Raw genomic sequence first — 26,341 nt, 5'->3', positions numbered from 1 at the left:
ACGCACGCACACACACACACGTGTGAAGGGGCTGAGCGACCTGAGCTCCAGCAGGCTCTGCACCCCCGCACTTCCGGGAGGCGGCGGCGCGGGTTAAGATGATTGTGTGTGCCCCGGGAGTGCGAAAGTGGGTTGAAGTTGAACGGGCTTGAGAGTGTCCCTCCCACGTCTTGAGCACGCGTGGAAGTTTGTCTCTTGGTTAAGTTCCGGCGGGGGTTCTGCGCCGCCGTGTGCTGTACCTGGAAGTCAGAGATTTGCGGTACTAGGAACCGGACTCCTCTGGGTCCTCGGCACAACACGTCACCCTTTGGGGACATGCGGGGAGGGACTCGCTTTGCCTCAGAGGGACGCGTTTTCTAGATGTGAAATTAAGGTGTGACCCCAGCGCCCATGGGGGGGTCAAAACCAACATTTAAGGGTTCAAAACTCGGGAAACCCCGGCGATCGCCTGTGCTCGAGCGCACACAGCTCGCGCCCGCCCTTTCCCCCTCCTGATTTGCTTCTGGGAAAACAAGTCTTGAGAGCCGCCGACTCGCCCGAAAGTCACGCTGCCTAAGCCGGAGTCCCTGGTAGAAGCAAGCTAAACGCTCCCCTCCCCGCCCGCTGGTGGAGCCATATCCTCTGCGGCCTCTAGGAAGCGCTAGACACATGTAAGTGGTTTCTTTCCTAGGGTGCAGCTATACGACCTCCATCCTCCACCCCTTAGGTCTAAAGAGGTGGCAAGCCCGGCTCTTTCATGGCATAAGTGCAAATCTCGGAACTTCTCTGAGCTTTATTGACCTCATCTGCAGGTAGAGCGGGTGAGGTCCGCCGTCTCGGGCTGTCAGGCATTAGTGTTATCTTCCGTGACTCCAGGACTAGAAGGTGGTCGCCTGGCTGTCCCTTTCCTTGCCCCCTTCGGCGTTCTCCCTGGGCCTTCTCGGGAGTACCAGACTACAGGGGTGTGATTTGACTGATTTGGCAGGAACCGGTGAGCAAGGTAGCAAAAGGCCGTGAGCCAGCTCTTCATCCAAGCCTCCTTTTCGCCCAGGACTTAAGGTTTGAAGTTGGACCTTTTTTAAGCTCCGAGGTTCTAATTTGAACTTTGCTGCCTCAGAACTCAGCCCAGGGTTTGTAGCCTTAAGATGTTTTGCCTTGGAGAATTCAGAGCCCAATGGCAGCTGGTATCGGTGGGAAACCGGCCAACTCTTCCTACCCTGCCCCTGCGTGCTCATTTCGCTTTCACTAGGGCTGCAGAGGGTAACTAACTGGCTGCTGCCAGCCAAACACTGACCTTTGTGGGGGCAGGGTAGATAGAGCAGGGTTTCTGTGAAGTCCAGATCCATTTACTTCCCCCAAAGAGAGAATGAGTTCCCCTAATCAAGGAGCTCATATTCTACATGATTTATGATAACAGTAATAAAAGTAAGTTTTGTCCATTAAACAGCCACTATCTGCCAGTTAGCCCGAGCACTTTAAGTATGCTGTTTTCTTCCCACAGCCATCTTGAGGCGCGTACATTGTTACCTAGACTTTACACAGGAGGAACTAATCCCAGAAAGTTCATGTGTCTTGCTTAGGGTGCAGGGACAGCTGGAGAGTGACCCCAAGTCTGTGTTATATTCCTTTGTATTTTCTCCCAAAGCTTTGGTTGTCTGCTTGGGAAGTGTTGTTGATGGCCTAGAAGTTGTTTTCTTGCTCCTGTATTTAGAAACTCGGGGATTTAGGACTGTGTAAGTATATATCTTTTGCCCAAGGGTCCTGTGCCTCTCCTGTCTCCTGCGGCCTAGGAGGCTTATTTTTTTACTTCGGTTAAGAAATAGTACATTTCATCCAAGGTGAAAAAGTTGTGCTCTTGCTAATGCCTCTGCTTGCAAGCCGCCATCAACTTCCTCTTTGTCTGGGAGAAGGGGTTTTTACAGTCCAGTCAGCCACTGCTATCGAGCCTCATCTTGCTGGAGGCTCAGTTGCAAAGCTCTGAAGGGGAATACACGGAGAGTCACTCAGAGCTTTGCTGAGGTCCCCTTCAGTCACAGCTGGTGAGAAGCAGTACAGTGGACAGAGGTCCCTGCTCAGCTATAGTGGGCAAGTAGTGTGAGGGAGCAAGAAACCATCATTTACTGACTTGGGCCTCTGGGGTGATGGACTTGGCGTAGCATAGCTCAGCGCTTTGCAACTGAGCCTCCACATGGAATACCTTGTACCCTACAAGAAACTACACTTGTATGGGAGTTACAATCAACCTGCATTACAAAAGACTATCTTCAAGGTCTTATATCTTTTAAAGCCCTGGGTCTTCATTAAGTCTTTGGAAGACTTCCGGCAAACCCAAAGTCACAGAAAGTGGTCATATGAGCAGAACCAGGCCCTAATTGCAGGAATGGATTGAGGGGTGGGCGTGTTCTGAAAACACTCAGGGGCTAGCATCTACTGTGACCTCAGTTCCTTCCCTTCCCAAGCAGAGCCCTGTCTCTGCCCCATCATATAAAGTGAACGGGGTGCAGGGTAGCTAGTTCTCCCTCAGAGGAAGACATACCTGGACCTGACGCCTCTCTACACTGTCTCTCAAAGCCTGGATGTGAACTTCATGCTGTAACTGAGGGGTTGTTGGGGCTGATTCCCCTGAAGAAGGAAAGAAGACAGGAAGGACCGCTTTCAGGCCCTCAGTCTCCGGCATGGCCTCCTGACTGGCTTTCTTTCTCATATGCCGCTGGCCAAAGCTGAGAGGTAGTGCGAGGAGCCACAGCAGCTGTTCTTTTCTGGTCCCATTCCAGTGGTTTGCCCCGTTTCTTTGCTTTCTTACTCTTCTGCCTCGTGTTCTGCTCATCTCTTTCCTCTTGCTTTTGGCTTGGTTTTGAGTATGTCAGGCTTAAAAGATGGGAAAGTTGTACCTTTCTTCTCCTCCCCAGAGCGGAATGAACATTAGGTACCATCATTCAGTATACCGAGGAGTTGGTTTGGATAGTTTGAGACAGGGTCTTGTTATAGGTTATTACCCCTTGCTGCAAGGCTGAACTTCTCCAGACCCTTCTCTTGTTTGTTTTATTTTATTGGGATTGCCTCTATTCAACCTGCAAACCTCCAAAGTTTTGGATTCTCTGTTCCCTCTTGTTCCTACTTACAATATGGCCACATTGACCTAGATCTTACTCCAGTCGCCACCTGCAAATGCTCCTGGCCTGGGGTTATAACCTCTTGCTTTCTCTCATTAGGTCCCATTGTAAGGCACTGTCCTTAAGATCAGTTGTGCCTACTTGGAAAAGATCATCAGAGTTGGGCGTGTGCTGTTGACATTCCCTACTTGGAAGGAGGGAGAGACGGTGTCACTGGGCCCTCACCAGAGCCTCTAGTCACTCCTTCCTGCCATGTGTATGCTATTGCACCCTAATCGCATGTGGCTGTGGGGTCTCCGGGTGTTGCTGGATTGTATAGTCTGGGGAAGACTTGGGGAAAGAGTCTCCATCCACGCAGCCACAGGGGAGCAATGCTGGTGCAGGCCTTGCAGCTCAGCTGCTTTAGAGTCTCCCGCAATCCTGCCTGTAACAGGTCCCCTCCATCTTCTATAAGGAAGCCTAATGAACTCACTGGTTTCCCTGGTGAAATGTGGTCGAATGAAACTTTGACTTGTTAGTGGGCCCTTAGAAGTTGGAGATAGGTGCTGCTTAGTCTCTCCACCTCCACTACCCCACCACCCACCCAGGGGGAACATTCTGACAGGTTCATTATCTGTCTCTTAACTTATGACAGATGAGGTTTGCCAAAAAGATCACTATCCTTTCAACTTGCATCCTTAGCCGTTGGCCAGTAGAGATGAATGGTTGGCTTTTATGTGTCTTGATTTTATTGTGTTACCCCATGCCATGTTTTAAATGAGTCAGGTCAAGTGCAGTTATAGTGCTATAACAAATAGCCCTAAAAATCTCAGTAGCTTATAGAGAAATTTACTTCTTGCTCATTGTATATGCCCAGGTTCAGAAGGGCTGTGTTTAATGTGTTTACCTCATCTGTAGAAGTTTTCGTCTTGAATCGTGCTTCCGGAATCATGATAGTCATCTTGGTGGAGAAAGAAGGCACGAGTCCATGCTGACTTTAAGAGCTTTTTCCAGGTGTGATGCACATTATTGAATTTATAGACTAGAAGCTGATATGAGTCACATGACTCATTGCCTGAAAGGGTGCAGGGACATTCAGTCCCACTGTATGCCTGAAAGCCAGGAGTTTGAAGTACCCACTTCTGTCTAGGCGAGATTACTGCTGTGGAAGCCATCCACAGATCTTCCCGGATTATAGCCGCAGGGTTATATTCCACTCATGCTACGCGTCTACAGAAGTCAGCTCTGTCTGTACTTGCACACACATGTTGGTTCTGGGACCCCAGCCAAGAGCATCTTCATTCTAAACATTGCTGAGAGCAAAGACTACACAAATCTTAAAGCTCCTCCTGAGAGCAGTTCACGTGGTCAAGCCTGACGTCACAGGGGAGGGAAGCAAGTATTTGTAAATAGAGATGCCATCCGCCACACCCTACAATCCACATTCCGTCCATACCTCAGAGTCTCAGCCTCTCCAAACACTTTATCTACCTCCTTCATATATTTTTATTCTTTATCAAACTGTGTACTGGCTTAAGACGTGGCTCAGTGGTTAAAGGGGCTTGCCACCAAGCCTGACAACCTTGGTGCAATCACTGAGACCCAGGGGTAGGAGAGAATGGACTCCTTCAAGTTGTCATCTGACCTACACACACACATACACACACACTAAAATAAATGTAATTTTATATAAGCTATTTATTCTTCAAAGGTTAGATCAAATCATCATTCCTCCAAAAGCTTTCGCTACCAATCTTCCAACTCACACAATCATTTTATCCTCTTTGGCTCTCAACACAATGGGTAGGTAGCTGGAAGATAGAGTCCCTGTTACTCTTGAATGGCTTCTTGAATCACTGACTCAAAACCCAGAAATGGTGTCATTCTTATTTTGTATCTCTAGGGCCTAATAAGTATCTGGCACATGATGCGGGATAAAAGCTTAGTGATGGATTTTTTTTAAAAATTGTCTTTGCATGTGGAATTATGGGTATTTTAAAAGTGAAGCAGAAATATTTCCTGGACTTAGTTCATAACATTTGATCATGGCAAATTTCCTACCTGGATGGCTTAGCCTGGGCCTCTTGTCCTGCACCGATTCATCTTTGTCAACTTAACCACCCCTCTTCCTTTGTTCCTCTGTCTCTCTACACTGCTATACCCTCACTTCCCTCCGGCCTCTCCTCATACCTTCTCCTGCACCTTTTTTTCTCCAGCCACTCTGCAGTTCAGAGTAAGTTTCTAAACTTGAGTGACTTGTGACAAAAGGTGGATTTCTTCTTCTTGCTTCATGTCTGTTAAAGTTGGCAGGGTCTCTAATAATATCACCTTCCTCTGGGACCCAAGCTAGTGGACTGCCCACTTCTAGGAACCTGGATGCTGTCTTGATAGAGGGAAAGAGAGAGTTGAAGACTCATGTCTGAACAGTTCCATGCCTTTGCTTTAAAATGTTACATATCACTTCTCACAGTTTCATTGACTAAAACTCATCTTCTGGCCCTCTCAGCCACGAGGGAAGCAGGAAAGCAAAGGGCTGGTAATATTTGGTGACTAGTCATAATGATTCCCACTCTGGTTTCGGGTTCCCCAAATGTGACAAGCCGTTTGAATGAACATTATATCAAAGCAACTACTTTTGGTATCCATAAATCAAATAAATCCATATATCAAAGTTCTGTGTCTTTAGAATCGCTGAAGAGGACAGGGTATGCCCATCTGCCCAGGAAAAATTTTAGTGTGCCCTGGGCCCTCTCCTTTTCTCACCTGTCTATCCAGCCAGTTGCCTTTGTGAACAGGTGTTTAACCTGTACAGAGTGGACAGATGTGATGTGTGTGCCTCTGCAGGCTTGCTTCAGAAAGTCTTCTCATAATTCCTGGGAATGTATGGGACTTGGAGGACATACAGAAGAACAGAGCCACGGGTAGAAGGAACCTTGATCTCTGAATAACCCCATGGAAGGATGTTCCTGCTGGACTTTGACCAATCAGTTTCATTGTGCTGGTCCACTGGAATTTTGGAGTAGAGATAATAATGTCTTCTTATTCCAGTAGGTGCTTTTAGGACACCCTCCATGAGAAGAAACGCTGGGTTGAAGTTGGCACCTTTGTCCTGGCTGTCCCAGCTTGAAAAGAAAGAGGATAGTGCCAATTATATACTGGTGTGTTCCTGTTGAGTTTATAAGCTGCATGAGACATGTTAGTATGTCTTTTATATTTTTCTGTATTTAATCTTTGAGTGGACATATATTGAAATGTCAGGTTTTTGGGGGGGGACTTTCAGAATACAAGTATCACATATTGCTAAATATTTTATTAATACATTCAATATTTTTGAGTGTTTGATATCTGTTAGCCACTGGCAATTGTTGCTAAACAACTTCAGGGCCTGACCACTGGTTGAAGTATAGCAAGGAAAATGGATAAGAAAGTAGACAAGATGAGCCCAGCTTGATAACACTCTGAGCTACAGGATTCCTGGGTGAAGGGGCCTGCTGTCCAGGATGGTTGAAGAAAGTGCTTTGGAGAAACTGGTTAATAAAAATCTTCCAAAATAAGTAGAAATAGGCAGGGGAAGGAGAGGCAGCAAAGAGAAGAACGGGTATGTTCATGAAAGCTTAGATGCTAGGGACCAGGGCACGTTTGGAGTTATAACAGAGGGATGGGAAGGAGGAACTTGGGACAGATACATTTATGCACATGCTTAGATGCCTTGGTAGGCTTTGTAATGTGGCCAGTTGTCATATGAAAAGTTTCTGCTAAGAGCAGATAAGCCATAGCCACCAAGATGTTGACACTTGTGATATCTGTGTAGTTCCTACTTTCTTCATTATGCTACCTTCTTTATTTTGGAGTTTTCTACAGTGAACATGTATTACATTCCCAATTAAAAATAAAAACATTTTTATATGATTGCTGTGACTCTATCTTCCATCCTTTGAAAGGTCTTTAAAGAAGTCCTCTGAGAGAGCTGGGGTTCAGAGCTCATCCACAGTGAAGGTAGCCTTAAACTTAGGGCGACCTCTCATTCTCTTCGCTTCTCCATTGCTTTCTCTGTGGCTTCTAAAATACTCATGGTGGTTTTGTTCATCACAGACAGTGCCTTGTGTGTTTGTGTGTATGGAGTGTGCGGCGTAGGAGAAATCGGGACAGAGATTCCATGACCTGTCCCTGCTGAAGGACCTTCCCTACACAAGTGATGGTTTGTCCTGGGCTGCAGGGACTTGCCTTTTCTGTGACACTGTTATGTCCACTCCTACTGATTTGGCAGCTAGTGGGGAAGCAATCGATAATGCTGTAAATGCCGGGAAGGCCGCTGTTCTCAGTAATCCCTTCAACCCATATCTTCCTCCAGCATTCTGGCACATGGCTAAACCATGATGGTGTTTCCAGTGAACATCCAAATACTTGGAAGTCCGGAAGTGCTGCATCAACATTTTCTATCTTGTTGGAACAATGATCAGCAACCTCAGAGACTTAGAACAACGCGAGTTTGTTTTTTTGTGCTTGACTATTTCCACTTCATCCAGACCAAAATGTTTACTCTTGAGGCGCAGCCTGGAAGAGCCCTGCCTGAGATACTGCTCGTGTGTACTGAAAGAGAGAGGTTATACCACTGAGTGACACCTAAAACTATGCTCAGAGGTCACTGCCGTTCATCCTCTGTGGGCTAAAGCATGCCACAAAGAGGAGCCCGACACAGAAGAAGAACGTGAGATCTGATAGGGAGGGCAGCTGATACTTAGCAGTATAAATCTTAGATTCTCTATCTAGAAAATGAAAATAGGTAAAACAAGCTAATTTTATGGTTTGTTCGAATATTATAATTCAAACCGTGGACTGTCATATAGCCACTTTGAAAGATGAACTGTCTTGAAAATATGAGCTGACCTGGAGGAGCCCAATGATAGCTTTAAGTAAGAAAAGTAAGCTATAAGGCCATAAATGAGACCATGTAAACATGGTTTTATTTTTGGATAAATTGAAAAAGCCATAAGCCATGTGTGGTGGTACATACCTGTACCTCTAGCACTTCGGAGGCTGAGACAGAATCATTGCTACAAGTTTGAGGCCTATCTGGTCTACACAGAGAATTTAAAATGTCTCAAAACAAAATAAAACAAAAACCAGAACCCAAACCAAACTACCCTGCAAGTATATGAGCATACTGGTATGAGATTACTAATGAAAATATCTTGTGAGTCCTTTCTTAGGGGGACAGCATTATATTAAAATGTTTTGTGTTGTTTTTAACATATATTTGCTCATTTAATCCTGGAGTTAGAAAAAAAGAGAAGGAAATGGCTTGAACCAGGTGGTTATTAGCCACTTTAATTGGAGGGGAGAAAAGTTTGCTTCTGCAACCACCCCGAATGTGCCCCATCTTGTCTGATCTCAGAAGCTAAGCAGGGCAGGGCAGGGCCTGGTTAGTACTTGGATAGGAAAGGGGATTTTTCTTTAAAACTAAGATGATTGCTTTACGTTCGTGTTGTGCAAAATGGGTCAACTAACCAGCAATTATCAGGAAACAAACCACCACAAAATCTAAGCTTCAGCCAGCCCCGACCACTTTATTTTCTGCTCATTGGCCTGTAGTCAGTCGGGGTGGCTTAGCCTTCCCCAGGCCCCGTTCAGGCTTTTCTGCTGTCCACTGTGCCTTCCAACCACCCCTGCGGTTTTCTATGTCATGATGGCTTTTCCTGGAATTGCTGCCTTGTTGTCGTGTTGTGTGCATATGTGATATGCACGCTGGAGAAGCTGGGCTTTGGGTCAAACTCCAGGCTTCCTAATGTGGTCATTCTGGATCTCTGTTAGAGAGGCAACCTCTATGGGGGATACAGTTTCAGGGTCCAGAACATGGTAGGTGGGCAGACACCAAGCTTTTCAAGGCCCAGGCTTCGCTCTGGTAAGTTGTGGAGGTTGTATAAGGAAAAGAGGCAGCATTCTCTGAATAGTAATCCATCACAGTAGATGCGATCGAAAACCAATAAAGCAAGAGGAAGAGTACATGCCAAGGAGGCTGTGCTCGGCATCACCTGAAGTTGTGCTATGCATTTTGAAAAAAAAAAAATACAAACTCAGTGCATGAAGTACTGAACATGGTGACGCAAAAGTGGCCATTCAACCAGAGTATTCATTGCCTGGCACGGCAGGTAAAAGTTTAAACCAGCTTGGCGTGTGCAGCTTCTGGTGTGGCACTAATAATAAACAATAGCCAGGTGCTATTTCATGCCATCTGCTTATATTGTTGCCACTTGTTATAAAGTCCCAGTTTCCAGAATTGGCTCAGATGCCTATGATAAGCAGGTATTCCTTATTTACGGAGAAATTGATTTTGCCAAAATGGCCATTCTGGGCAGGGTTTGTCTACACTTCTAGAAACGGATTGGTCACTGAAACTCCCAGCTGTGAGTTGGCTGAGTGGCACAATAACCTGGTGGCCAGAAATGAAATGGGAAGAAGTCAGGTATCATGGGTGGACCCGGAGTCTTTGATTGTTTCCTTGCATAACCCGGCCAGCAAATATTTGAGTCAGTTGGGAATATTCACTAGGTTCTGAGAAGTTCCTTACAAACTGCAGTGTCATCTTCTGTCGCTTCCTCAGGCCAACAGAACCAAATGCAGCCCTGAATCAGCACACCCAGTGACAAAGAGCATTAAAGAGCTGGAGAGATGACTCAGCAGTTAAGAACACCTGTGGCTCATGCTAAGGAACCAGGCCTGTTTCTCAGCACCCGCGTAGCAGCTCACATCAATATGTAATTTCAATTCCAGGGATTTTGACACTTTCTTCTGGTCTCCACAGAGACCAGGTATGCTTGTGATGGTCAGACATATATGTAGGCAAAATCTGAGATGGCGGGGGGGGGGGGGGGGGAGGCAAGGAGAAGGAAGAGAGATTAGTTTACTTAAAATGTTGGCCAGGAAATTAGACGTGTTCTAATTTCCATTCTCTTCCAAGTAGTTTGGAAAGTACAGGCTGATAGAGCTTAGGAGAACCGATCATATGCTTCCCACATAAACGTCTTAGACAGTAATTTATTGTTAGGAAAAATCTTAGGATGAGCCGCTCCGCCGACACAAAAGAACGCCAATCAGACCAGATTAAACCAAATTAAGTGCCCGTGTTTAATAGGGGCACACTCCCGGGCGGCTGGGAGAGCATGTTGAGGGGAAGACAGAGCACACACACAAACCCCAAAACACCACGTTTTCCTTGTTCCTGTGTGACCCTAAATACCCTGTGGGAGTGGTCAGTGCTTAGAAGGCTGGGAGTGACACTTCCAACTCAATATTACATTTATCAGGATCAGATTTCACTCACCCACCCATCAGCCTTTCCATTTTATGTGTCCACTAACATATTTAAAATCCATCTAATTCTTCTCTTTCCATGTCTTACTGTTTGAAACCTCAAAGATATTCATGGGAGATGACGCACAATTGTTGGGAACTACAGTTCATTGATAACAAGTGATTGTTTGCTCAAAATTTTAGGCAAGTGTAAATATAAATACAAAATCATTAAGTAGATTTGTTCAGAGAATTTTGATGGGAATGCCACAATACCAAGTGGAAAAGTCGCTGCTAAACTGATAACATTTCTGTTTTAATGTACATATGTCATGTAGCATGTATGTGTTGATATGTGTATTCCTGAAACAGCTTGTGTTCTTCAGAGTTGAGCATTAAAAATAACTGGTCTTTTGCAAAGCCCAGTTTGGGGCAGACCATTCAACCTGTTAGAAAACCATGGCCACAATGCTAAGATAAAACTGAAAGAATTAGAAAGACCTGTTGAATTAGAATGAGCAAATACATGCGCACTTACATGCTATAGCTAATAGGAACTATCCTTTGAAGTTGGCAAAGTCGACTTGACAGAGGCTGAGAAAGGATGAAGCTGCTGAGTGAGCCGGAGAATATGCTCAAAGACAATAGACACTACACAATAAGCTCTTCTAAGATTATTATCATGGGGGGGTGGAGCTCTTATACTGCTGCCATCCCATTGGTCATCAGCCCTGCAGTAACCCTGTCTTGCTGTAACTCGGGTTACAATACTATGCATTAGAGCAGTGTGGGCCATATTCACCTTGTTCATTTACCTTCTTTCTTTCACAAACTTCTGGACTTCATTATCAGGATAGGCAATCAATCCCAGAGGTAGTAGTCAGTAAGAGATACATCTGTGCCCCTGTCCTTCTTTCCCTTCTAAGCCTGATCAAGTTCTGTCCTCTCCTCCTTTGCTTTAGGGCTCCTCTTCTTTACTAGCCTGTGAGCTCCTTGAAAAAGGTGCCTGATGTTCATCTTTGTACTCTAAGGACTCAGCATGGGGTCCCTGGAGCAGAAGTGTTACATTGCAGTTGGACTTCCAGTAGCCAAGGCAAACCTCTGGACCCTTTGAGGTAGCACCAGGGTTTGTCTGCAGGCAAGCTGAGGATTGGAAGCTTTCAGGGACAGTGTATGACTCCACTGTATCTCTAGGGATGCACCTGTTGCTTCCAAGTATGGCAAGATAGATCATGGGGTATCCATCCTTCTTCAACCAGGAGAGTCAAACACACAGCCTTCTTCCTCCCTTCTTCCCTCCCTCCCTCCCTCCCTCCCTCCCTCCTTCTGTACCTTTTTTCCTTACCTCCCAACAGCTGCCCACTAAACACTGCTCCATGACAGACTTTGACAAGGCCCCAAGGATGGAGTGGTGTACAGTAGGCATGTAACTTCCATATTTCTTATGGTTTCTGTCCCTAGGTTGCTGGGAAGGAATTTCTGTCTGCATCCTTTACTCCGTGTACAGACTTGACCCAGCACCTCTCTGTGTCTCAACCCCTTATTTATAAAAGGAGGCTCATGGGAGAATCTATTTCAGATTGTGAATGTTCAGCGAGTTTCTGTGTCCGTATGATACTAGCTGACATAGCAAATACTTAATAAATGTGAAGTGTAATTGCCAGTGTTATAGTTTCTATGCAGAAATAAGAAATCAACCAATTAACATAGATCACAATAATAAATAAATGTTATGGGTAGAAATATCTGGGCAGGAAGTACGTATGCTGTGATTATGTTGAATATGTAAACAGTATGTGATGGGACTTATTGTTTCTGTAGATCTGGAAGATTTCTAAATACCTATTTGGTCCTGAAGATGAGCAATGAGGACCGTCTTAAGGGAAAGCATCAAGGAAGGGTTACAATGTAATAAATAAAACAAGATAGAGAAGAGGTAGCATGAGCCAGAGGAGAGATGGTGACAATCCCAGGCAAGAAAAGAGGCCCCATCAGTGATCAGATGTTGAGCACTTTTCTCTGTGGAGTCTGCACTTGGCCAATACTGTTAAGAAATTTTGTTCTTCAATACCTGTTCCAGTGTCACTGGAGACCCTGTTGGATTTTTTTTTCCATTACTGCATGGGCACTAGCTCTTCTCCTATCTGGAGAACTCAGAACTCTACACAAGACATTTTTAGAACCCCTTCTGCCATGCCTGCTAAATCCCTGTGCCACTGAATCTCCTGAGCGATTAGATTTCTTGTTGCTGGTGGTGATATGGTGCTGCTGGCTTCTTTGTTGTGTTTCTTATATCCAAGCCGATCACAGAAATCTAACGAACAATGGTTTCTAGGTACCGTGGTCCCTCTCCCTACGTCTAAATGAGCATTTGGTGTCAGAAACTAAAGCGTGGTTAACCTTGGGTACTTCATCTCATGCGCGGTTTGGTTTGTAGACATTCATCCCAACTGAGCAATGAGTATGTGCTCTAGAGACAAGTAGTAAGGTCACTTTAAGTCTTAGTTTCTTCATCATGGAGCCTTGGCCAGATCACTCGTCTTTACCAGTATTATGGACTTCTAACATCTGTTTTATTAAACAAATTAAAGTGGGTTCAAATTTATTGTCTAATATTAATAGTTTCAACCTCACTCTATCATAGAAAAGGGTAAAGGGACAACTATCAGCTGGGGATTTTATTACCATGTTCCCTGTGAAGGGATCCCAAACTGATAAACACTGTTCTCTGGTCCTTTCTCGGTCTGAAGGTCTCAGGATCCCAAAATGGTTTTTTCCTGTCTCTTGTCATTTCCCACTGGCCAGTATGCATGCGCCTAGAGTCTATATGGCCCAGCCCTTGGTCAGACCGTGGGTTAACCCTTTAGTGTTGTTGGGTAGAGTGTCTGTCCTCCTCCCATTGGCTTCCCCTCCACCTACAGACCTTCTTAGAGCTCTCCTTTCAAGGGACCCTAGCTGTGCTTACATGGCTCCACTCTGAAGGGCTCCCTTCCTCATTTGCTAGGCTGTGTAGATCTGAAAACAGACAGTACTCATTAGTAATCTCATCTGCCGCCACACTGACTTGGGATAATCCGAGGTCATTTGTGAGAATCCTCAGCCTCACATAGTTTTACTAGACTAGGTTCTGAGCAGACTAGGTTCTTAATAACCACCAACTGCTGTGTTGCTTGGGTTTGTGTCAGTAGGAATACCTAAGGCAATTATTTATAACATTAGCTTCCTCAGATGGAGGAGTACTTCTGAAGATTCTTTTTGAATTTAGAACTCCAGATTTTTTTTTCTGAAAACCACTTTTATTAGTACTCTCTCTTCACTGAGCCAAAGAAAAAGAGACTGGGCTGCCCCAGCTCTTGGGTTTTTGTAGTTCCACGCCAGCCTGGTGTAGGCTGGGACAAGGATGATGAGAGGGGTGGGGGTGGTGATGATAGTATTGATGATAAAGATAGCAGTAATCGTCCTATGAGAATATTATTATCCCCATTTTACAGATAAGAAAACTTAAGGCTCAGAGCACTGTGGTAACTCCCTCTGCCACACAGGTAGGACTTAGCAAAGGCAGGATTTACGTCTGGTTCCACGTGACTCAAAGGCAGGACTCTTCCTACTCAAATGCACTCCGCCACTCCCCTGGTGGATGCGCAGGGTCAGGAGCCTCCTGAGAACAACAGGTCTGTCAAGTTCTGCAGGGCTGAGCTGTTTATCATTGTGGAGGACACTCATCACTGCGCTAATTACATTAATTGCTGCCCACTCTGAGGCCAGGTGGGTGGCGGCTTAACAACACCTAGCAACGTGGGTAATGATGCCTGGGCCTGCCTTTATGCAGAAAACATCTGACTTTTTTTTTTCTTCAACTCCTTCCTGTGATGGCCAAAGACGGTAATTATAGGTTGGATTGGTTGGAAGCTAGTTGCCCTACCATGTAGGGGAAAGGTCAAACCTATGAACTTTGCTCTTCTTCAGACTCTTTACTGGAAGCAGGGAGGCAGGATGAAGGTTTCTGAAGCATCTGTTGCAATTTCCTGCTTGTACAGGAGCAGGTACTCTCTTCCCCTCTGGCTGTCTGAGAGAACCTGGTCAGTTGCTTGGGATCAAAGAGCTAGCGGGGAGAGGAGGCAGGTTTTCCTGAACTAGGAACTCGCAGAGGGACACACTTAGTGCCAATGCCATAACACCCCTTACCGGAACACTGATCTTTTCTGGCACCGAAGTGGAGCTGAGTGTGTAGTAGCAGGGTCTTGCAAGACACCAGCAAGAGTGTTGTGTGGCCTTCTCCATACCTCAAAGATGAGTGCTTGAGATATCAACTCCCCTACCTGCTTTCCTGAGCTTCCAAGGGAAGTTACTTGTAACTTAAGTTGGACGTAAGTTACTTTTAACTTAAGTTGGACGTAAGTCAGAATGTTTTCTCGTTGATACGTTAGGTAATTTGGAGACGAGCTCTGCATACTTGTGGAGAAGAGACAGGTGGCTTTGGTAATTCATCCTAATTGAGTGAGTGACTTAACATGCACAGAGAGCAGAGGATAATTTGGGAAGTCATTGGCTTTGGAATGCCGTGCGTCTGTGTACTTTATGGGTGTGCCCATATCATATGTGTGGGTATATATGTCAACGAGTTTATTCTCTGTGTGTGCGTTCTTTTAAAAGTCTTAGAGAGGGTAAATGACCTGGCTTCTACCATAACTCCTGCGAGGGCTTGGATTTGAATGTTCCCTGAAAACCACGTCCCAGACCAAAATCTCTAAAACTGTGAATCCTCCTTCAAACTGACTTGCTTCAGCCTTGCTTACAACAGACTAATGAACCTACCACCTCTCTGTGAGTGCGGTTTAAGGTATATTCCACTAACTCTTTGAGCAAGTACCTGACATAACGATATAGGGAGGCAAAGATATTTAGAGATAGACTGGGGTTTGAATCTTGGCATCACCTTTTAGTAACTGTTATGCCCTAGACAAGTCATTTAATCTCTCTGGGCATTGATTCTTCTCATTTCTAAAAATAGGGATAATAACAGTTCTGACCTGATGGTATTCCTACAGGCTCGGAGGTCTCTGAAGGCAGGAACTATGTTACCTACTGCTCTGTCCTCAACCAGAACGAGGTTTGAGCTGAGCAGCCTTTGGACTCAAAATAATACTTCCATTCTTAATCTAATATTTCCCCGTTGGCTGTGCAACCCTGGAGAAATTAATATTCCTGGGCCTCGGTTTTCATTCCTATACCATAGAGCTTTGTTATGCGTCCTTGAAATGTTTGCTGTGTGATAAAGTAGCACATGCAAGGGCTTGAATGATGGCGCAGAGGAGGTGGCTGGCCCAGCTTGCTTCTCCCAAGGTCTAGTCTCCGTCCTAGAGTGTTTCATTCAAGAACAGCTGATTGAACTTCCACTTCCAAACACATCCTTTGCTCTCACCTGCCATTCCCCCTTTTCCCGTTCTTTCTTTCCTGTCCCACATTTCCCCGTCTTCCCTTCTTGGTTAGCTCTGCTGTGACTGAGTTCTCCTGTCCAGACCAACACCTGCCCCTGGATGCTCAGCAGCTTTCTCGCTAGCCTTGTTTCCCTCGGTCCCTCCTTCCACAACCCTGGGCAGATCTCGTCACCCTGGGCTGCTTCCGGCATAGACTGCGCCTCAACGCTTGCCTGTTGTCTCCCTGAGTGTTCTGGAAAACTCTGTGACCTTCAGACGGCAGAATAGTAGAGACTGAAAAGGCAACATCATATTAACATATGAAAGAAGCTGGTTAACAGAAGAACTGAATACCCTTCTCTACCTGGGCTTCAGACAACAAATGGAGCAGGCTCAAGAAATACGTTTGCATGGGCCTAGTATACAAACATGGGCCAGGTAGGTGCTGCTGGAGGCCCAACTCACTAGCCAACCCCCTCTCCTCTCCTTTTCTTATTAGATCATCCTATTTCTGTTTCTAATCATGTGCCCCATGTCTAATTCCTTGCCGTAAGATACAGGAACCTGGATGCAGCTTCGCATCTGCGCCGTTAAGACCGTGCCCAGCTGTGGGCTCACTCTGGATGCCCCCATGCCGAGGGCTCCAGCTGTGACAGGAAGTGTCTAGTCCATTCCTGGTATGGGGCTTGCACCTGTAGTTCCTTCTTCCTTCTGAGACTGTTGACTGGCGCTCTGACTTCCCCAAGCCTCAGCTCACAGGTGGCCTCCTCTGAAAGCCCTCCTCCACAATTTATGGAAAACACCACCGCAGTCCCCCCAGTACCTCCATGTTGTTGCCTTTCTTTGTATCTGTGTGATACAGTATGCATTTATTTGTTTTTTACTTTTTCTTTTTTTTTTCAGTAGTGGGGGTTGATGCCAGAGCCTCATACATGCTAAGCCAGTGTGATTCACTTATTTTTAATTCTCTCTCTCTCTCTCTCTCTCTCTCTCTCTTTCTCAGCATATGAATTTACAAACACAGGTTGTGTGTCTTTTGCAGACCATGGCACATCGTAGGTGCTAACTAAATACATACTGTGCTTTGAATGTGTGTGACCCCTTATGAAGTTGTAGGGAGGAGACTACAGGATGCTATAGGCAGTTCCAGGCCTTACATGACCCACTGAGCAGATGGCTACTGGCAAGGCCTTCTGTGGAAGTCCTGCTGTGTGCAAAATAGGTGTGAGGCAAGACCATGAACAACACAGTTTGTCCCTGTGGCTCCTATAACAAATGACTATAATGTATTTTTTTTTTTTTTTTTTGGCACCATTCTAGATGCTAGAATGTCTAAAACTAAGGTCTTAGAAGGGCTGTGTTCCTTTGGGGTCCCTCCCCCTTTTTGGGGGGATTGCTTAACTTATAACAGCATAACTCCAAACTGTCTTCACTGCATCTCTCTGCATCCCAAACCTACCTCTCATTTCTCTAATAAGAACACATCAGTGAATAGAAAGTTCACCTTGAACCCAAATGATCACATCTTAAAATCTTTAATTAATTCTTTCTGCAAGGACCCTGCTTCCAAATTAGGTCCCCTTTATAAGGACGGGAACTTAGGACCTGGTCATACTGTTTAAAGACACAATTTAACTTATCACAATGTCTTCCAGGAACTTTTTAATTCGAGAATGGGACAGACCCAGCTTAGAAATCAATGTTCCAAGCAAGAGTGAGGCAAATCCTTATGGCCCTGGGTAAAGAGATTATTCACTAAGTTTGGGTCAGGATACGTCCACAGAGCCCCTGCTGGGAAGCAGAAATGAGAAAATGCAATCCCTGCCCTCAAAGAATTCGTGGGCCCATGAGAGGAACAGAAAAATAGATCTGCCAGTGTAACACTGAAGGGCCGAAGTTCCTGGGAAATGAACAGGCGGGGCTGCTACCTTGGAAGAGAAGTAAGGAGAGCAGGCTGGAGGGGAGGTGGCCAGAGAGAGCTTCTCAGAGGCGGTGTTGTCTCAGCTGAGGCCTCAAGACTGAGAGAATGGGAACCAGCTAGGCTGAAAGGCAGAAAGGTCCTATGAAGGAGGAAGGAGCAGAGGATAATGAGCCTGGCCCTGTGGATCCCAAACATAGATGTGGAAAGGGGACCTGCCGAAAGAGGCTCTGTCTGGGTGACACTGGGGAGCCACAGGAAGACCTAGGGAAGAGATGGTGCAGGGTCTGCATGTTAAAATAAAAAGTGGAGAAATCCTGTGGAGAACGGTAATTTCCTAAGAGGTTTTCAGATCCTATTTGTGATTCGTTTTTAAAGAGTCTAACCTACGTACAGAAAAGCACACAAGACTCAGGAGCACACCAGGATGGACAACTGCAAAGGAAGCCAGCCTGTGTGCGCTGTGAGGACCGCTGGGAGCGTGTGAACAGTGACAGAGGAGGCAGGGAGTGAATCCTAGAAGCTCTGTAGTACAGGTCTACCCACAAGTCCTTGCGAGTCTGTGTCAAAGGAGAGGGTGGGGGCTGGTACTGGTCTAGAGCCCTCAGGTATCTACCCTGGGGTGGAAAAATTGAGGACTCTCTCTATCTGTGTGACCATGGCAGATTGCTTCATTCTGCTTCTCTCAGCCTCTTTCTCTTCAAGCGGCTGCCATAGAATCACTGGCCTCCTCCTTTCTTGTGCTCAGAGCCCAGTGGCTGCTGTGGGAATGGGATGAGAATGTATTTATGGTTTAGGGTTAGGGCCCAACTCAGGATGGCACGGAGGCAAAAGTAGTAGCTGGGGGTTGGCTTCAGACTCTCTGGGAGCTGGATATCCCTCCATACAGAAGACTGGGAATTGGAGAAGAGAGGAGCTCTCTCTCTCTCTCTCTCTCTCTCTCTCTCTCTCTCTCTCTCTCTCCCTCCCTCCCTCCCTCCCTCCCTCCCTCCCTCCCTCCCTGTCTCCCTCCCTCCCTCCCTCCCTCCCTCCCTCCCTCCCTCCCTCCCCCCTCCTTTTCTTCCCTCCCTCCCTCTCTCTCCTTCCTTCCTTTCTTTTTTCTTCCTGGATTGTCTCTTTTGACTCTTAAAACCATGGTTCTTTTGTCTAATTGGAGGACCTGAAGCAATCTGTAGGACATGAATGGTTTATTTGATATTTAGGTCTCCAGCATCAGACACATGTCCTAGTTACTATAATAAACACGATGATCAAAAGCAACAGGGAGGAGAGATTTATTTTCGGAGTTGTTCTCAACCTGTGGGTTGTGACCCTTCAGTGGGTTGAACAACCCTTTCACAGGGGTTGCCTGAGACCATTCTTAAATGCAGTTATTTACATTATGATTCATAACAGAAAATTACAGTTATGAAGTAACAACAAAAATAATTTTATAGTTGGGGGTCACTACAATATGAGGAACTGTAATAAAGGGCCACAGCATTAGGAAGGTTGAGAACCACTGACTTAGAGGTTATAATCCTGTATCAAGGGAAGTCAGGGCTGGAACTCAAGGGAGGAACTGAAGCAGAGACCATGGAAAAACACCTCTTGGCTTGCTTCCTCTGGTGGCTCAGTTAAATTTCGTTATAACCCTGGCCCACCTGACCAGGGATGGTGCTACCCACTATGGGTTGGGCCCTTCCATATTAATAAAAAATAAGGACATGTCCTCACAGACATGTCCACAGACCAGTCTGATGAAGCCTACTCCTCAACAGAGGTTTCTTTTCCCAGATGACTGTACTGTCAAGTTGGTGAAAACTAACCAACATAACACACATTTGCTGAGGACTACATGCATCAGCGCACCCCTGCATGCAGTGTCACCCCACCCCTGCACAGCAGTTACCGTGTGGTAGTGCCTGCCCCTGTGGGACTTCTAGGTGACTATAATTGTATTCCAGGGACTCTCTTCATCTCAGGTGGCAGAAGACTTTCCAAGGCTCTGGGAGAGTATCAGTAGCTCAGAGTACAATGACAGGCATGCCACATGAGCTAAAATAGTGGTTAGGTAAATAAATCAATGCAAGTACCTTTAGGCAGAGAGTGGGTAGCAGTTCCTTGGAGTTCAGGACGATTGCAGGAGCTTCGGAAAAGGGTACATGTAATTGCCAAACTGTTTTGTTTGGTGAGGCATCTGCGGGTGACAGGATCTGTCCCTACATGCCTGGTTCTCAAGAGGGTCACTCACTGGAACAGGGATGGCTTCCCATGCCATGTTTCCCAGGCTGGAGCAGGTGCAGATGCTGGGACTCGAGGGGAAAGGAGTGGCCAGGGAATAATACCAGTGTTGGTTGGCATCTGGTCACACACTGAGGACCCTTAGAAGTTGCGAGTGCCCTTTCCTCTCATCAGAGGGGCTCTGGGCGTCTGGAGGAGTGTCCAGCTAGGAGCGCTGGCCTCCAAGCTGTGGTCAGGCAACTCTCTGGTGGAAGCTGGTCTTCTAAGATGGAAACGGGAATAGAATATTGGGCAAAGCATTGCATTTTCCTGAGCCAGTGTTCCACGGGCTAACCACATTCTCATGGTAGATGCTACAGTGGATTTGATGTGTCACAGATATCTCTGCTAGTTTTAAGCACTGTAAACCTACTAAGTAGTATTTGTAACTCAAATCTGGGGGGTGGGCAGGGTACTGTGTCTGTGTATATCACTTTCAAAATGACTTGAAACCTCGTGCTCATTAGGATGGGACTTCTGAAGGCAAGGATTTGTTTGGATCAAGCTGGTATCTCTGGTGCCTACCTAGAACTGATGGTTCAGTAAGCACGTTGGCTTAGTAAGCCAATATCGGCCTCTGGCATGCGTTACACCCTGGTGGATCTCATTGGCTGCTGTGGCCCCTTACATCCTGTCCACTTTCTTCCTGGGACTTAAAAGTTGAGCACAGAGAATGGACGTCGCCTAAGGATCCTCGAATATTTGCTGGGCGGCTCTCGGAGCTATAGCCCTAGTACCTGCCTTGGCTTCATTAAGGTCCAGCTGGCTGATTAGCTGGTGGCTAGTTCTCTTGGGAACCAGAACAATCCTCAGGCTCATTGAGTAATCAGCTTCCTTTTCCAGCCTGGGGCAAGAGTCGGCACAGGGAAAGTGAAGAAACCTGTTTGGGGCAGCCGTGGGGTGGGCGTGGGCAGGGCCCTACCCGGAACTCTGTGGCAGGACCAGTTTCCATTGCTTCCGAACCGGATGCGGGGTTGCGATCCGGGCGGAGACCAGAGAATTGCGCCCGGGGGTGGGAGGTGCACCTGTAAGTCCTTCTGAACGACGTTTGCCAGGGGTAGGACAGGACCAGCGTCTCTGGGTCAGCAGTCACTGGGCGCGCAACTTCCGGTTGCTAAATCGGCCGAGCGGGTGGGGCCAATAAGTTGTGTTACAGTGGACCCGCAGGTGAATGACCCTGCCGCGGGGCGTGTGTGTGGGTGTGTGTGTAGAGGGGGTGGCGGCGGTGATGCCCAGAGACACTGCCACCGCGTACGTCGGCTCTGGCGCCTCTCTGGGCAGCGCCATTGGGTGGGAAAAGGTGGAGACAGTAATTTGGACCCAAGCTATTTATTCCATCTGCCTGATTTTCGTATTCTTGGGCAAGTGATTTAGCCTATCTGGCACTGCGCATTGCCAGATGAAAAACCGGAATGAAGCAATGAATAACAGCATAGCAACTGAAGCAGTACTAGTAGGTGCTCAATAAAGCGAGGTTCCCTTCTAACAGGCTTGCACCCCCTGCCCTACGGTGGTGCCCACAGGCAGAGCACACAGACAGAAAGTTACGGGAAGCAGGTGGCTTGGCCTGGAGACAATTCAAGAGCCATTTTAGCCTCGGGTTGCTTGTCTAGCCAGCAGGATGGGGCATGCAGGCGGGTCCCTAAGGTCGAATTTCGGTCGGGTTTCTGTGATCCTGGGAGGGAGTTTCAGTGCATTCTTTCACGTACTTACTCGCAGATTCTTATCAGGCTGTTTCTCTTTGCCTCCCCCAGTGGCCCTCCAGCGTTTCATCCATACAAGGCCAGTTTCCACCCTGGCTCCCTATGTAAACAAAGTCTGGGCTTTTCAGCGGCAGGTCCCCACAGGTCTAGCCCTCTGTGCCAGCCACGCAGGAGGTAGAGCCAGAGGCTGTCTCCATGACTCCAGCTCCTGCACTGCTACCAAGTTCCTACCGGTCCCCCAAATGCCAGAGTGAGACATTCTAACTCAGTGTGTCTGATTACAGAGCTCAAGCTGTTCTTCCACCTTGTGCGCTATCAATGACGTTGCAAAAGTACTAACCTGTGGTAGGGAGTAGGGGTAAAATTGGCCCATGATGATTATTAAGAGATGGACGAGAGCCAGAATGGACCCTACACGCTCCAACGGGTGTGTCAAGTGAGGACTGACCTGTCCTGTAAGCCACAGGCTGATCCTCCTGTGTCTAGCCCTCAAGTCACAAATATGCAATCTTATTAAAACAGTAATGAAGAAGACTATAAAACTCAGAATTATTTTAGCTGAAAATAGAAGATACAAAGAAAATCCTGGCAGTCTCTACACTTTCCTCCACTCCATAAATATACTTGATGCCCTGTGGAGTTCTCCCAACCCAGGCCCCATCTGCTGAGAGAAGTGGAGATTTCAGACTCTCTTCCCATGTACTTTGGGAGGCAGGAGAGACAGGCGTTGAGCAACCAGAGAAGCCGAGGCTAAGTGCTGTTGGTTTAGCTGGTGGGCAACAGGTCCTCTCCAGAAAGTTCCCTCTGTGGGAACCTGCCTGCTTCCTCCTCTACTCTAAGTCCTCCTCGGTGTGTGTGTGTGTGTGTGTGTGTGTGTGTGTGTGCGCGCGCGCGTGTGCATGCGTGCGTATCTCAGTCTCAGGGTTCAGGTCCCTGCTCTGTGCTATCTAAATACAGCATAGCTCAGAGTCCGAGTCTTATGGCCAGTCTCAGGGGGCGAGGAAGGGCCCGCCTGCTCTTCAACCTCTATAGGACAGTCACCAGCCCTATGGTCTTGAGAACATTACTGGATCTCCCTCAGTCTTGGTTTCTGCATCTTTAAACTGGGGGTTGGCAACACTTACCTCATATAATTGTTTTGGAAACTGAATATATACATATCTATAAAGCCTGGGACATTTAAAAAACAATTAACCAAGTGTTCTGTTTCACTTGTTATTATTAGGCAGGTCTAAGTAGGACTCTCGGGCCAATTAAGAACCGGATGACCCTGCCAGGTGCACTTTCTGCAGACACTGGGTGGCGGTGAGGATGAGGTGAGCACAACCATCTGGCAGGTTTGCAAGCTGTGTGCACAGGACGGAAACCATTGGCTAGCGCGGTCTGAACTCTTTCCGCTAACCAGTTCATTTATTTGTACAACTGCAGTGTGAGAGCGGTCTTGCTAACATTCTAGTTCACTAGGGGACATGGAGGCATGGAGAGGGTTCAGTGACTTGTGTAAGGGTGTGTTGCGAGGAAGGATGATATCCTGGTGCCCATAGGCTATGAGGCGCTGAATAAGGAGATGGGGGTGCAGATAGTAGTGGCACAATTTGGGGTTACCTCCTCAACAAACACAGGGACTTCTCATCCAGGTTTCAGTGAGTCTTATACTGTAACACGATCAACATAAGGTACTCAATGATGCTAGTCTCTCTGCCTTTGTTTTTTGCTTACTTGGAGAATGGTGATGTCTCTGGATGGTGCGGTTGGTCTAGTGGGGTTGCCCAAACCAAGCCTGAGCTCTTTACTGCCGTGCCTAGCGAACTTCTAAGAAATAGGCTGAACTGGCGCGTGCTCAGGCCTTTCATACTAACTGCCTCGAAGACAACCCTCACTGTGGGTTCCAGAACTAAGGACGATTCATTTTATTTTTCCCTCACAATCATTTCCCAAACAACCAATGTTGACATCAGAGGGCCAGAGTTCTCTCTTTCCTTTCCTCCCTTTTGGAGGGAGTCCTGTTCTAATTCTTGTGGCCAGAGCTAGGAAACGTAGACTGTAGATTGTCTGGCAGTGCAAACAGTGTCCGCTGCTTAAGTATTCTGTTCATGTCAAGCTTGGCTTTTGCATTTGAAGTTTCCAGTTGGATGCAGAAAGTCAGGGTTGGGAAAGCAGAGTGGATGGACATCAAAACACAGTGGATCAGATTTTCAGGATAATTTTTAAAAGATTTTTAACTGTGACTGGAGTTTAAAAATTTTTTTTAACTGTCTCAGCCTCTCGGCGGTTAAGAGCTCTGACCGCTTTTCCAGATGACATGTGTTCAATTCTCAGCACCCACATGGCAGCTCACAACTGGCTGTAACTCCAGGATCCAACACGCCCACATAGATGTACATACTGGCGAAACACTAATAAAATAAAAATTAAAATAAAAAAGGTTTTTAATCCTGGGGTGGTTCTAAGTCCATACTCTAAGTTCCCATAATTCATTGGAGCTGTATTCTGAGGCTCAAATCCACCTTGTATCTTCTTATAGACTGAGACTTGATTGGAGGGGGGTGGGCAGCCCATGGGAAGCATTCAGGAGGATCCTTTTATGACCAAGGGGTAGGCTACTGAGAGGAGCCTTGGCCAAATGTGTGCCCAGCTTTGTACTTGGCTGGGACCTGTATGTGCCAGGTGCCTGCTTATTTGAAATGAGCCTGTGATAGCAGTGTGTTCTGTAGGAAGCATCTGACACTCCAGGACCCCAGGACTGTAACCCGCACAGGGACTAAGCAGCAGAGCCTGAGCTCACGCTGTGGACCAACAGCAGCTTCCAAGGCTCACAGCATCTCCCTGCGCTTCCTGTGGCGCAGACCTCTGTCACACTGAAGGGTTCAGAAGGGATATCAAGACCTTGACCAAGCTTTCTCAGTCTCTTGATAACCCAAGCTGCCCTAGCTAAACACCTCACAGCCGCTTCTAATGAGTTTCAAATTCCAAATAAATATTGTGGTTCAAGCGGGCTGAAGCAAAGACAAAACAGTTGCAGTGTTTTCTCTTTACACAAGCCCCCCCCCCACCCCCCCAGCATGAAGGCTCTGTCCTCCATCCTTGCCGAGAGCAAGGGAGAGTGTACTTTCCACATTCCTCCCAGCCTGTTGCTCCTTAGGGGTGAAGCCAGAATGAATGGGATTGGTGACACAGTCAGTTCTTGAACTTGGGTTTGTCCCACACCACCTGGGGTAGCCTTTACCACAACATCTGTTTATCTGGCACCTGGCCACTGTTATGTCCTACTAGCACAGGGACCACACCGGAATCTGACTCTGTCACGTCTCCGTCCCAGAGAGTTTGTCATTATTCCATGACTTTGCCCAGGTTGCTCCCCTGCTTGAAGCGCCTTCTCTTCCTCCTCCACAGGTTTCTTGAACTCACCAGAAAACTCTCGGAGTCTGTATCCAAATGAAGAGGATGGATTCTCTTGCTTGTGTAAGGCCATTTCTCAAGCTTGCTAACACTTTAAAGGCTGCTTACAAATCTCTCTCTCTTCATTGCCGGCGACAGCCATAGGTATCTCGACACGCGCACACATATTATTCCCCTTCAGCTACCCCCACTCCACGCTCCCTCCCACTTCCTACTACACACACTCCATACCTTCCACATTCCACACCCCACCAGCAGCACACATTGACACATCCCTACCCACCACATGCCACACACACCACATCTCATATGTCACACACTCCCACACACCCCACACCATATAGGCCACACGCCGCCATGCCCTGCCACACGCCGCCATGCCCTGCCACACGCACTGACCGTGGCGTATTATTTGATTTTATTTTTCCATGTTTTGTTGTGGTGATCAGGTCTTACCATGTAGCTCTGGTTAGCCTCGAACTTGCTACATAACTCATGGTGCCCTCAAAACTTCATATCCTCTGTCTTTGGCTGCCAGACTGGGCCACTGTACATAGCCAGATTATTTGTTTTAACGGCTGAGTCTTCAGCCAGGCTCTATGTCCTTAAGGGCAGCTGTCCTTTGTTGAAGCACTAGAGAATTATTGCTGGCTTCTGAGATTGAGAGTTCCTCAGTAACTGCAGGTCTGCCTGGCTCCAAGCATTCTTCCTTGTAACCCCTTCTCCAGAAAGCTTTGATTTTGTAAATGTGAAGCAGAAGAAGGCAAGTTTTCTTCCTTCTGTTTCTTAACAGAAGCAGACCGAGTCCCTGCAAACATTCATGCCATGAATTTAACAGAGAAGCAGACAGGCCAAGGATCTTCTTTTGTGGATTTCACTTTCTTCTGGAGGAGAAACGCAATAGATGAGTAGCACTGGATACAGCAACTCACATAGCGATGACACATCATCAGAAAGATCATGATGAGATGGGTAGCGTGAGGAGCCATTTGGATGATGAACTCAGGACAGGCTCTTTAAGGAAGTGGCATTTGCAGAGCCCTGAATACAGTTGTGAGGATGGGCTGAAGATTGGGAGGAAGAACGCTAGAAGTAGATGGGACAGCAAGCGTAAAGACTGTGGCGTGGGGACACGTTGGACATGTGGCAGCAACAACAGCAAGATGGCTGAGGTGACTGCAAAGGCAGGGGCAGGAACAGCCACAAACACCGTTCCCACCCTAATCTGAAAAGTGTAACACAGAGCCCTGCTGCGGTCACCTGAGTGTGGCACCACTTCAA

General features: G+C 46.9%; 1 long non-coding RNA gene across 1 annotated transcript; it reads left to right on the top strand.

The window, feature by feature from the left end:
- LOC119816949 lies at positions 1–26,341 on the top strand. The gene is made up of 4 exons (XR_005285852.1): positions 1–650; positions 22,887–22,977; positions 25,055–25,123; positions 25,854–26,341. It is a non-coding gene; the product is annotated as an uncharacterized LOC119816949 (long non-coding RNA).

Source organism: Arvicola amphibius, chromosome 6 (genome assembly GCF_903992535.2).
Source record: "Arvicola amphibius chromosome 6, mArvAmp1.2, whole genome shotgun sequence".
NCBI lineage: Eukaryota > Metazoa > Chordata > Mammalia > Rodentia > Cricetidae > Arvicola > Arvicola amphibius.
Note: the sequence above shows the minus strand (reverse complement) of the source record. Positions and strands in the feature narration are given on the sequence as shown.